This window comes from Echinops telfairi, unplaced genomic scaffold, assembly GCF_000313985.2.
Source record: "Echinops telfairi isolate 266 unplaced genomic scaffold, ASM31398v2 ScPeMD7_2010;HRSCAF=2546, whole genome shotgun sequence".
NCBI lineage: Eukaryota > Metazoa > Chordata > Mammalia > Afrosoricida > Tenrecidae > Echinops > Echinops telfairi.
Window position 1 is genome coordinate 13,936,453 of NW_022105908.1, and position 9,416 is coordinate 13,945,868.

General features: G+C 35.6%; 1 non-coding gene across 1 annotated transcript; it reads left to right on the forward strand.

The window, feature by feature from the left end:
• Positions 1 to 8,878: 8,878 nt before the first annotated feature.
• On the forward strand, positions 8,879 to 8,980 carry LOC115870602. The gene has a single exon (XR_004046791.1). It is a non-coding gene; the product is annotated as a U6 spliceosomal RNA (small nuclear RNA).
• Positions 8,981 to 9,416: the final 436 nt, after the last annotated feature.

The following is a 9,416-nucleotide window of genomic DNA, read 5'->3' on the forward strand; positions in this document are numbered from 1 at the left end:
CTGGGAACTCCTGTATTTCTTCTCAGGAGGTGGGAGACACTCTCAGCTTACTCCCTGCGAGACATCCCTGTGGAGAATGTGCACATGGAGAGAGGCTGATGGAGTCAGACCTCTGGAGTCTGAGCAGCAAAATGGAGGGAGACCCCTGCCAGCACTGAGGTGCTTACAATGCCATTGGATCTAAAAGATGTTCCACCCACTGGCCTGTGATCTTCCTGTATTCACTGTCATTGCCTTTGTTTCGTGAGTCTGAAGAGGACTTCATAGATTGGTATCAGACATATTGACTAATGTTGCCCTTATGGACTTGAGCTGGACTGGGTTGGGATGTTTTCTCAATATTCAACTGCTCTTGTGTATAAAGCTCTTTCCGATACACACAAGTCTCCCTAGTCTACCGAGACTAACATAGCATCTTCAAAATTATACACCTTTTTAAATTTTCATTCCTGCGAGTCAGAATAGCTAATGGAGGTCCAATAGCTTTATCACATGAAGCTCAGTCATAATTTCTTATAGTTAAGCCATTATTACTTTTAAATTATGTTTAAATATTAGATACAATTATAAATATGCTACATTATAACTAGTGATTAGTTTCAAACCCTTCCATAATTATGCACTTATATGTACTATTTGTCTTTATAAATGTCCTCAACCTGTGCTAATCTGGTTTCTAGGTAGACAGGGGAAAGGAGGTCAGTGGAAGGGATTTCTAGCAAAGAAGAGAGGTGAAGGTAAATGTCCATACCTTCCCCACATAAAGGAAGGTGGAGGGCAGATAAAACACATTTCCTTATCAATAACTTTCAAGAAGAGAAGGAAACAATGAAAGAGTATGAATGGAGAAAAGCTGGATATTCATACTACCCCTACAATGATTTGACTGGCCTGACACACAGCATGAACACAAGGGCACACACCCATCTCCTGTGTAAAGGGGAGGTAAGCTACAGAAATCTAAAGAATGGCAGAAGGTCGGCCATTAGCCAAACTGAAATTTGAACTTCTATGCCAGAACGCTCAGACTAGCTGCAATGGCCTTCATCGTGTGGCACGCTGAAGGTCCTCCTTAGTAAACTCACTTGTTCAACTTAAACCTTTTTCCTAGCTCTCATTTGAATTCTTTCTCACAATCATTGATAAGAATCAAGAGAGGAGGCACTGGAAATGACCAGCCATCCCTACAACAAAATGCCACTTATTGAGGAACTAAGTGACAGCTGAATCAATGTATTATGTAATTTATAGTTTTTAATTCTTAAATCTGTAAGTACATTGGTTAATTTGTCAAGTTTATTTATTTTACTAATTCTGTCCCCAAACATATTTGAGCCCTATTTCGAATAAAGCTTTTATAAGGACAATGTAAATCAATCCTTGAAAAGATGAGAGAATGATGCTGTTATTTATTTCTCCAAATAGACATACATTAGCTTGTAATAATTTAAAATATAAAATCCATATATTCATCTATTTTCTTCATATTTTCATATTTATCATTTACATTTTCATTGAGTTAATACTACCTATACATTTCTTTAGACATAAAATGTTCATTATTCTGGTTAATAATTCATACTGGTTAATTATTCAAACTCACTTCATTTAGATCTTACTTTTCACTACATCATGAATTGTTTTTCATTTTGTTTTTAGAAAGCGAATTTATAAGTGATAGCTTTGTAAGTTCTCCATACTTAGGTAGTACTGGGCTCAATAGAAAAATCTTGCATCATAATTTCCCCTAAAATTAAAGACAAAATAACTAAAATATCTGTGCCATAGTTACACATTTGGCATCTGCTTACCACAAGATCAGCAATTCAAATTCACTAGTGGTCTCAGGGGAGATAGCTGAGGCTTTCTGCTCCATGAAGATTTACAGCTACAGGAGTCCAAGGGGTAGCTCCGCTCTGTCAGAAAAAAAAATGAGAAAACACAGGAAATTGAGATATGAAAACCAAAAATACAGTCTCTTCATCAGAGATCACCAATATAAATTGCTTATATAGATGTCTTTTCCTTGTTTTCTTTTTATATTATTATTTACTAAACTGAGATTCTTCTGTATTTTTTAAAAAGTGATATATTTTCTTTTCAAATTTGCTCTAGAAACAATATTGTGTGTATCTTCAATTGCAAAATGTTAGAAATATTCATGTAAGACCCAGAGAGCATTTTTAAATGATCTCCTTCCGTTGGATCTCAAAAAAGTCCCAGGAATTAATTTTTAAATCACACACATTCCTAATTTTTGAATACATCCTTACAAATTGTCTTTTTAAAAAAATAAAATGTATAATTGTCATTTTAATACATTGTTCTTTCATGAGTATGTACTATAGAGAAATTGACTTATACTTGTCACAAATCCCTAGGTTCAATTTCATTTAGGAGCATTAAATGTGCTTTTTGTTGATAGATTTGATTTTTAATCTATAAATGATTATCAAATTATAATTTTATCAATCTCTCTTGTAGATAATCTGTGTTGAAGATAAACATTTTATAAGTAGGAATATTGTTTTATATGTACAATTTCCTACATGAAAGTAAAGAGTGGGGAAAAAAAGTAGAAGAAGAATTCACTATTGCATACTTGAGTCTGATTTTTAATGACCCGATTGCTCATTGGGAACTAAGGGCCCATCAGTGGATACATGAATTAGCAAGACATTGAACATAAAGAAAATGGATTATTACATAGCCATAAAGAATAATGATGAGCTGTTAAAACATACAACTCCTTCTTGAATTAATTTGAAGTATATGATAGTAACTTAAGTAGATCAGTCACAAGACAAATATTTTATGAATTCAGTTTTATAAGAATGCAAAACTAGGTATATATTTAGACACCAGTAGCCATTGGTGGTTGCCATGGATTGTTTATGCTGTTAAGAGAGATTTTTTTTTAGATAGTAGATACTTCTTTTGTTTAGTGATAGAAAAAATAACATTAAATGTTGCTGAAATACACACAGTTTGGCTAAAGTAAATGATGTCACTTAGAATTAAACATGAAAAAAGCACGTTTTACAAACTAAATATGAGGACACATATAATTATACAACAACCAAAAATATATGGGTGTTTACATCTGTATGTATGCATGCATATTTTTTCATGCAATGTGCAGAGAAGATTTACACAGAATTTTCAGCAGTCATATGAATTATCAAAAGAAGTGAGGTAGTTAAATATCATAAAATATGTTTCAATGTTAGGCTGCAAAATATAGAATCAAGTAACCACATTATTTTAGGAAGTGTCTGCTCTTAATTTGATTATCAAGTTAGTAGACTCTCCAAAAGACTGTAATTACTTGATTACATATTACTTGATTCCACAATGTACTTAGTTGGCTATCAAGTTAAGAATAGACACGCCTAAACAAAAATGTAGTTACTTGATTCCAGCCTTTTCAGACTAAAGTTGAAAACTGTTTTGTGACAACAGTTGATCACTTCACTCCTCTTGATAATTCATACATTCTCTGAGGATTCAATTTAAATCTTTTCTACACATTGCTGGAAAACATTGATGAATGCAAACATACAGATGTAAACAGCCATGCGTTTTTGGCTGTTGTTACTGAAGCCCTGCAATGTGAGACTTGGAAAAGTTGTAATGAGCCCTTTCAGGAATCTAATAAATGACATGGATTATGGAGAAGACTGTGGCGAGTGGCGTACATTCAAAGCAGGATGGTATGTCATCAGCTTCGAACTGGGAACCAATTTTTCCCCAACTGATTGCTTTCCGTGTGCATTTGTTATTTTACAAGGAAGATTAGGTTTGCCTCAGGACTTCAACCTATACTGTTCCCCATTCTGCTTAGTATTCTTGTTCAGCCTTGTTCATTTGGAAATATGGTCTTTTCCAATATCTCTTTGTTGGTCATGATTGAACCAGGCTAAAATGATCATATGGATGAATTATATGAATAAATATATATATAAATGATATATATGAAATTGCTAATATATTATTTTTATATATGTGTGTGTATATATATATGAGAAAAAAATATATATATATATGAAATTGCTAATGTGGTTGTATAGGCTAGCATGTGCCATGTCTTTAAGTCAGGTGTCAGATTGAAGGCTTCTCCTACGTCATCTAGCTTCAGGAGCTGAAGAAGCAAACATGGGCAGGTAAGACGGCAGGCTTTGGACTCACAAACTGCAAAAAATAACAGTTTTCAGGTTTAGCCAATAATACAGCAGGCCACTGAGTCAAGCCAGAAAAAACTGGAAGTCAGATGCAGATTTAGCAACAAGGAGGGGAGTTTTTCCAGAGATCCACATGGATTCAAAGCAATCCATGCCCTTGAGGAAATTCCCTTTCAATTGATGGACTGCTCATAGCTGGTCTCATCAGGAGATGATTGCATTATAACAGATCCCATCATAAGGAATGGCTACATCATAACATACATTAAACCATGGGCCAGCCAAATGGACACATAACTTTAGCCATCACAACCAGGCAAAAATTTTTGCTTTTGTGATTGACTTAATTCAATCAGCATAATGTCCTCCAGACACATCCATATATGAGTTATACACATATGCTTCAATAACTCATCATTACTCTTTATGACTACTTAATATTTATTGCTTGTATATATAAAAGCTATTTTGTTTATCCATTCAAATATGATGAATTCTAAGGTTGTTTTTTATCATTTTGTTATGGCTAGTTCTATTTCTGTTTTGTTTTTGTTTTTTAAACGAAGTTCCATGGTGTTCTCCAGAGATTACCATTTTACAATTCCACCATCAATAAGGATCTCAACTTCACCACCACATTGTCAGCACTTGTTTTAATTCAGTATTATTTTAGCAGGACAAGGTGATGTCCACTTTCAGTTTTGATGTTCATCTATCTGATAGCTAATGATTGGCAGCGTCTTCTTATACTTTTGGGAACTTGAATGTCTGCTTTGGTCAAGTGTGTGCTTATGTCTTTCACCCAATTGTCGCTTGAGTTGTCTTACGGTCATTGGAATTTTCTATGTATTTTAGAGGTTAGAGTCTTATCTGATATGTCATTTCTGGAGATTTTCTTCCTAGTCTGTGAGTTATTTTTTTGCTATTCTAATCAATTATTTTCCTTTATTTCACTTAGGTGGTGAGTTACATTGTTTACTTTCTAATGTTGAGCAACCCTGGAATTCCTGGTATGAATCCCCCTTGAACATGATGTATGCTTTCCTTAATAATTAATTCTTTGGTGTAGAAGTTTGGTTGAGAATTTTTGTGTCTATATTCATGAAGGATATGGTTTTCTTTCTTCTTTGTGTGATATCTTTACCTGGCTCAGGTATTAGTTATGTTGGCTTCAAAGTCAATTACTCCCTCTCCCCACCCCCACAGCCCCCATGCGATGTTTTAAAGGGGGTCGAGTAGAATTGATGTCAACTGTCCTTTGCATGTTTAGTAAAATTTCCAAGTGAGTTCATCTGGTCCTGACACTTTATTTTGGGGGCATTTTTTTTTTAATGGTTGCTTCAATTTTGTCTTTTGTTATTGTTGTGTTTAGATTCTCTGTCTCCATTTGTGACAGTCTAAGAAGGTAGTGCATTTCTAGAATTTCAGGTGATTATTCTAGAGTTTCAAATTTGGTAGAATATATATATATAGTATATAATATATATATCTATATATCTATATCTCTATACATCTATATCTCTATACATCTATACATCTATATATCTATATATCTATATATCTATATATATACTATTTTAAGGTGATTCTATATCCTTAATTATATTTGGCCCTACTGCAACTGCTCAATTTTCATTTATTTTGGCTATTTTATATTTCTTCTTCTTGTTCTACTGCTTCTTCTTCCTCTCCTTTTTTTTTTCTGTCTACCCAGTGGTTTGTTTATATTGTTGATCTTTTTAAAGAGGCGATTAAAATTTTTAAATTGGTTGTTTGTTGTCAACAATTTCCCTGACATACCATTTACATATAATACATTCCAATTGTTTAATCACATTCACAAGAGTTGTGCCACCATCATCACAATCAATGCAGAACATCCCTTCCTCCTTGTACTCCTAGTCAACTCGCCATTTCCTGTCAGCCTCCCTTGTTAGGTGTATTGAATCTTTGATCCTTTGTTGTGTCTATAGCTTTATCCAATCAAAAGCAGTGCTCAGAGGGAAGTTCAAAACAATAATTGCCTAGTATATTATAAGAGATGAAACATCTCAAACTAATAATTTACCAGGCAGCTTGAATAAGTAGAAAAGAAAGAGCAAAAGAAAAGTTACCAGAAGAGAGAAAAGAAGTGATCAGAGTAAAGATAAATGAAATAAAAACAGAAACCAATTGAATAAACCAACTTCTTGTCTTGTTGATACTCTGTATTTCTGTTTTCTATTTCATTCATTTTCTACTGCTCCCACTCATAGCAACCCTAGGAAGAGCAGAATGGAACACTGCACAGTCCTGTGCCAGCCTCACAGTTTTTCCTATGCCTGAGCCCATTGATTCAACCGTTGAGTCAATCAGTCTCCTTGAGGGTCTTCCTCTTTTTGCTACCCTTCCATTTCACCAAACATGATGTCCTTCTCCAGGGACTGGTCTCTCCTGACAATATGCTGAACATATGTAAGACAAAGTCTTGCCATCCTGGCCTCTGGCCTTACTTCGTCTAATACAGATCTGTTTGTCCTTTTAGCAGTCCATGGTGGTTTCAATATTCTCCTCCAACTCCAATGCATCCATTCTAAGGTCTTCCTTACTCAATGTACAACTTTCACATGTACATGATGCAACGGGGAATACCATGGCTTGGGTCAGGCACATTTTAGTCCTCAAAGTAACATTCTTGCTTTTCAATAAGATTTCTTGTGCGGCAGATTTACACAACACAATATCTTTTGATCTCATAACTGCTGCCCCAATGAGCATTGATTGTGGATCCAAACAACACATAACCCTTGACCACTTCAACCCTTTGTCCATTTATCATGGTGTTAACTATTGTCCAGTTGTGAGGTTTTTGGTCTTCCTTACACTGAATTATTATCCAGACTAAAAGATACAGGCCTTGATCTTCATCAGCATGTGCTTCAAGTCTTCCTCAATTTTGGCAATCAAGGTGGTATCATTTGCACACAACAGGTTGTGACAAAGCCTTTTTCCAATCCTGATTCAACACTTTTCTTCATAGAAACAGGCTCCGATTTGCTGAGCAAATCATCAGAGAAGTTGCTGTTGAGAGTATGGTCTATATTATGTCCATTAGGCCCAGTTGGATAGGGGCCCTCATGGCATACTGGTTACTCATTGGCCTTCTAATTGAAGATTGACGATTCTAAACTACACAGTAGAAAGATGAGGCTTTCTATCGCAAAAAGAATTACAGTCTTAGAAACCCACAGAACAGTTCTACCATGTCCTTCAGGGTCACTATTGGTCAGAATTGACTTGTTTGTGATAGTGTTATTCAGATCTTTCATATTTGTATTGATTTTTCTATATTTCTATCACCAAAAACGTTGTACTAAAAAGCTCCTATTGTTAGTACAGATCTGTTCATTTCTCCCTTTAATTCTTTGTAAGTTTACTTTATATTTTTGGGAACTCTGGCACAGGGTCCATAGATATTTGCAATCAATATGTCTTCTTAAGAAGCCTTGGTGGCAGAGTAGCTGCTCATTGGGTTAGCTATTTGTTTTTGTACTTAGTGTGTGTCTCTTGTAAGCAACAATGGTTGTATTGGTTTTGCTTTGTTTTAGTAACTGATACATGTCATCCAACATTTAGTGTGGTTGTTGGTTGAAAAGAATTCACTGTAGGCATTTAATTATGCTTTTTGTGTGTATGGTGTTAGTAGCGATTTTGTTCCATCATACTTTCTATGTTGAGTTCTTTTTGTATAAAGTTTTCTTTTCATTATCGAGTTTATGCTTATATCTTTTTTCTTTATTTTCTTCAGTTTGTTTATTAGCTTTCTATGGGGATACTATAAGGTTTATATTTGACATCCTACATTTAGAATAATCTGTTATATCTTTAAGTTATCTTAACTAGCTCACCACACAGTTCCCACCTCATGATAACTATGATGTATGTCTCTTTTTACTTTGATGATATAATTGATTACAATTTGCATCCTAGGCACCTCTAATTTTTTTTTTTTAATTTTCTGTTACTGTTGTGATGTTTTCACAACTTGATGGCATGGAGATTCTGTCATGTGTCTTGATTTTAGGATTTTGACTGATGGTGGTGTTCTCACTAGGTCAGGCAGCTTAGAGCGCCTCACAAAAGCCGAAGTGTGGTGTAAGGCGGGTTCTGAGACTGGGAACGAAATAGGTGGCTTCCTAACTCAACTGAGAATTCCTATGGATGACTACAAAGGCTTGAGTAGAGGGTTTCTCCATGCATACACAGATGACCTGCTTGGAGTCGGTGAGAGAATCCTCAGCTCAAACAGGCCAAGGTTTGAAGATTGTGTGAAAAGGGGTTGGACATGGGGAGGTGGAGAGCCTCCATGCTAACAAATAGTGTTGGTGGAAGGAGGGAGCCCTCTACTGAGTGCATATGCCTATACTTGAGAACAGCTGGATTCATGTGACTGAGTGTTTTGCATAAGCATGTGTTGAGAGCCTAGTTCCCTCCCTTTTCTGTATTCATCTGATCCTCAAAGCTAATCCTCTACCTCCTTTACCTAAAATAAATAATTTTTTTCCAGATTTCCACAAATTGCTAAAACATCCCATAAAACTCATGAATCCACAAAGGAATGGTTCACATATTTTGGAGGCTAGCAATTTCCAAATCCAAAGTTCAGACATCTCTCTGGAAGATTCTTCTTATTTATATCAAATTGGGCTGCTAATTTCTTGCTTCACAGCACATGTACTAAAAATGGAATGATACAGAAAAGATTAGCATGGCCCCTGATCAAGGATGATGCTCAAATTGGGCAGTTGACTCATGAGGATGTGGGGCACATAAATCAGTTTAGATGACAGGCTGCTGGCTCAAGTTCCAAGACATGGACATCAGACCGAGGCAAGTCAGACATAGGATCCAGAGCAAGGAAGCAAACTTTTTCAAAGCTGCTCCATTCCAGTTAAGACGAATACCAACTTTCCTTGGGGTAGAAACTGTTTTCTTAGAGTAGCAATCGACATCTAATTGCTTTCTGCCACTAGCTGACTGAGCACCAGTCTTTGGTTCATGTTCAGTCAGGAAACAGGGAGGTCACAAAGATGGTGTCTTGCTCACACCCAGGTCTTTGATGGAGGAGTCGTTTTTTTTACTTTTTGACATCAAAAGTTTAGATAAAGGACACATTGATTACTGTTGTGCATCTTAGGACAGGACCAGTCTTAGCCAGTCCCATAACCCAATTTTACTGCTTTCACAATTAATCCC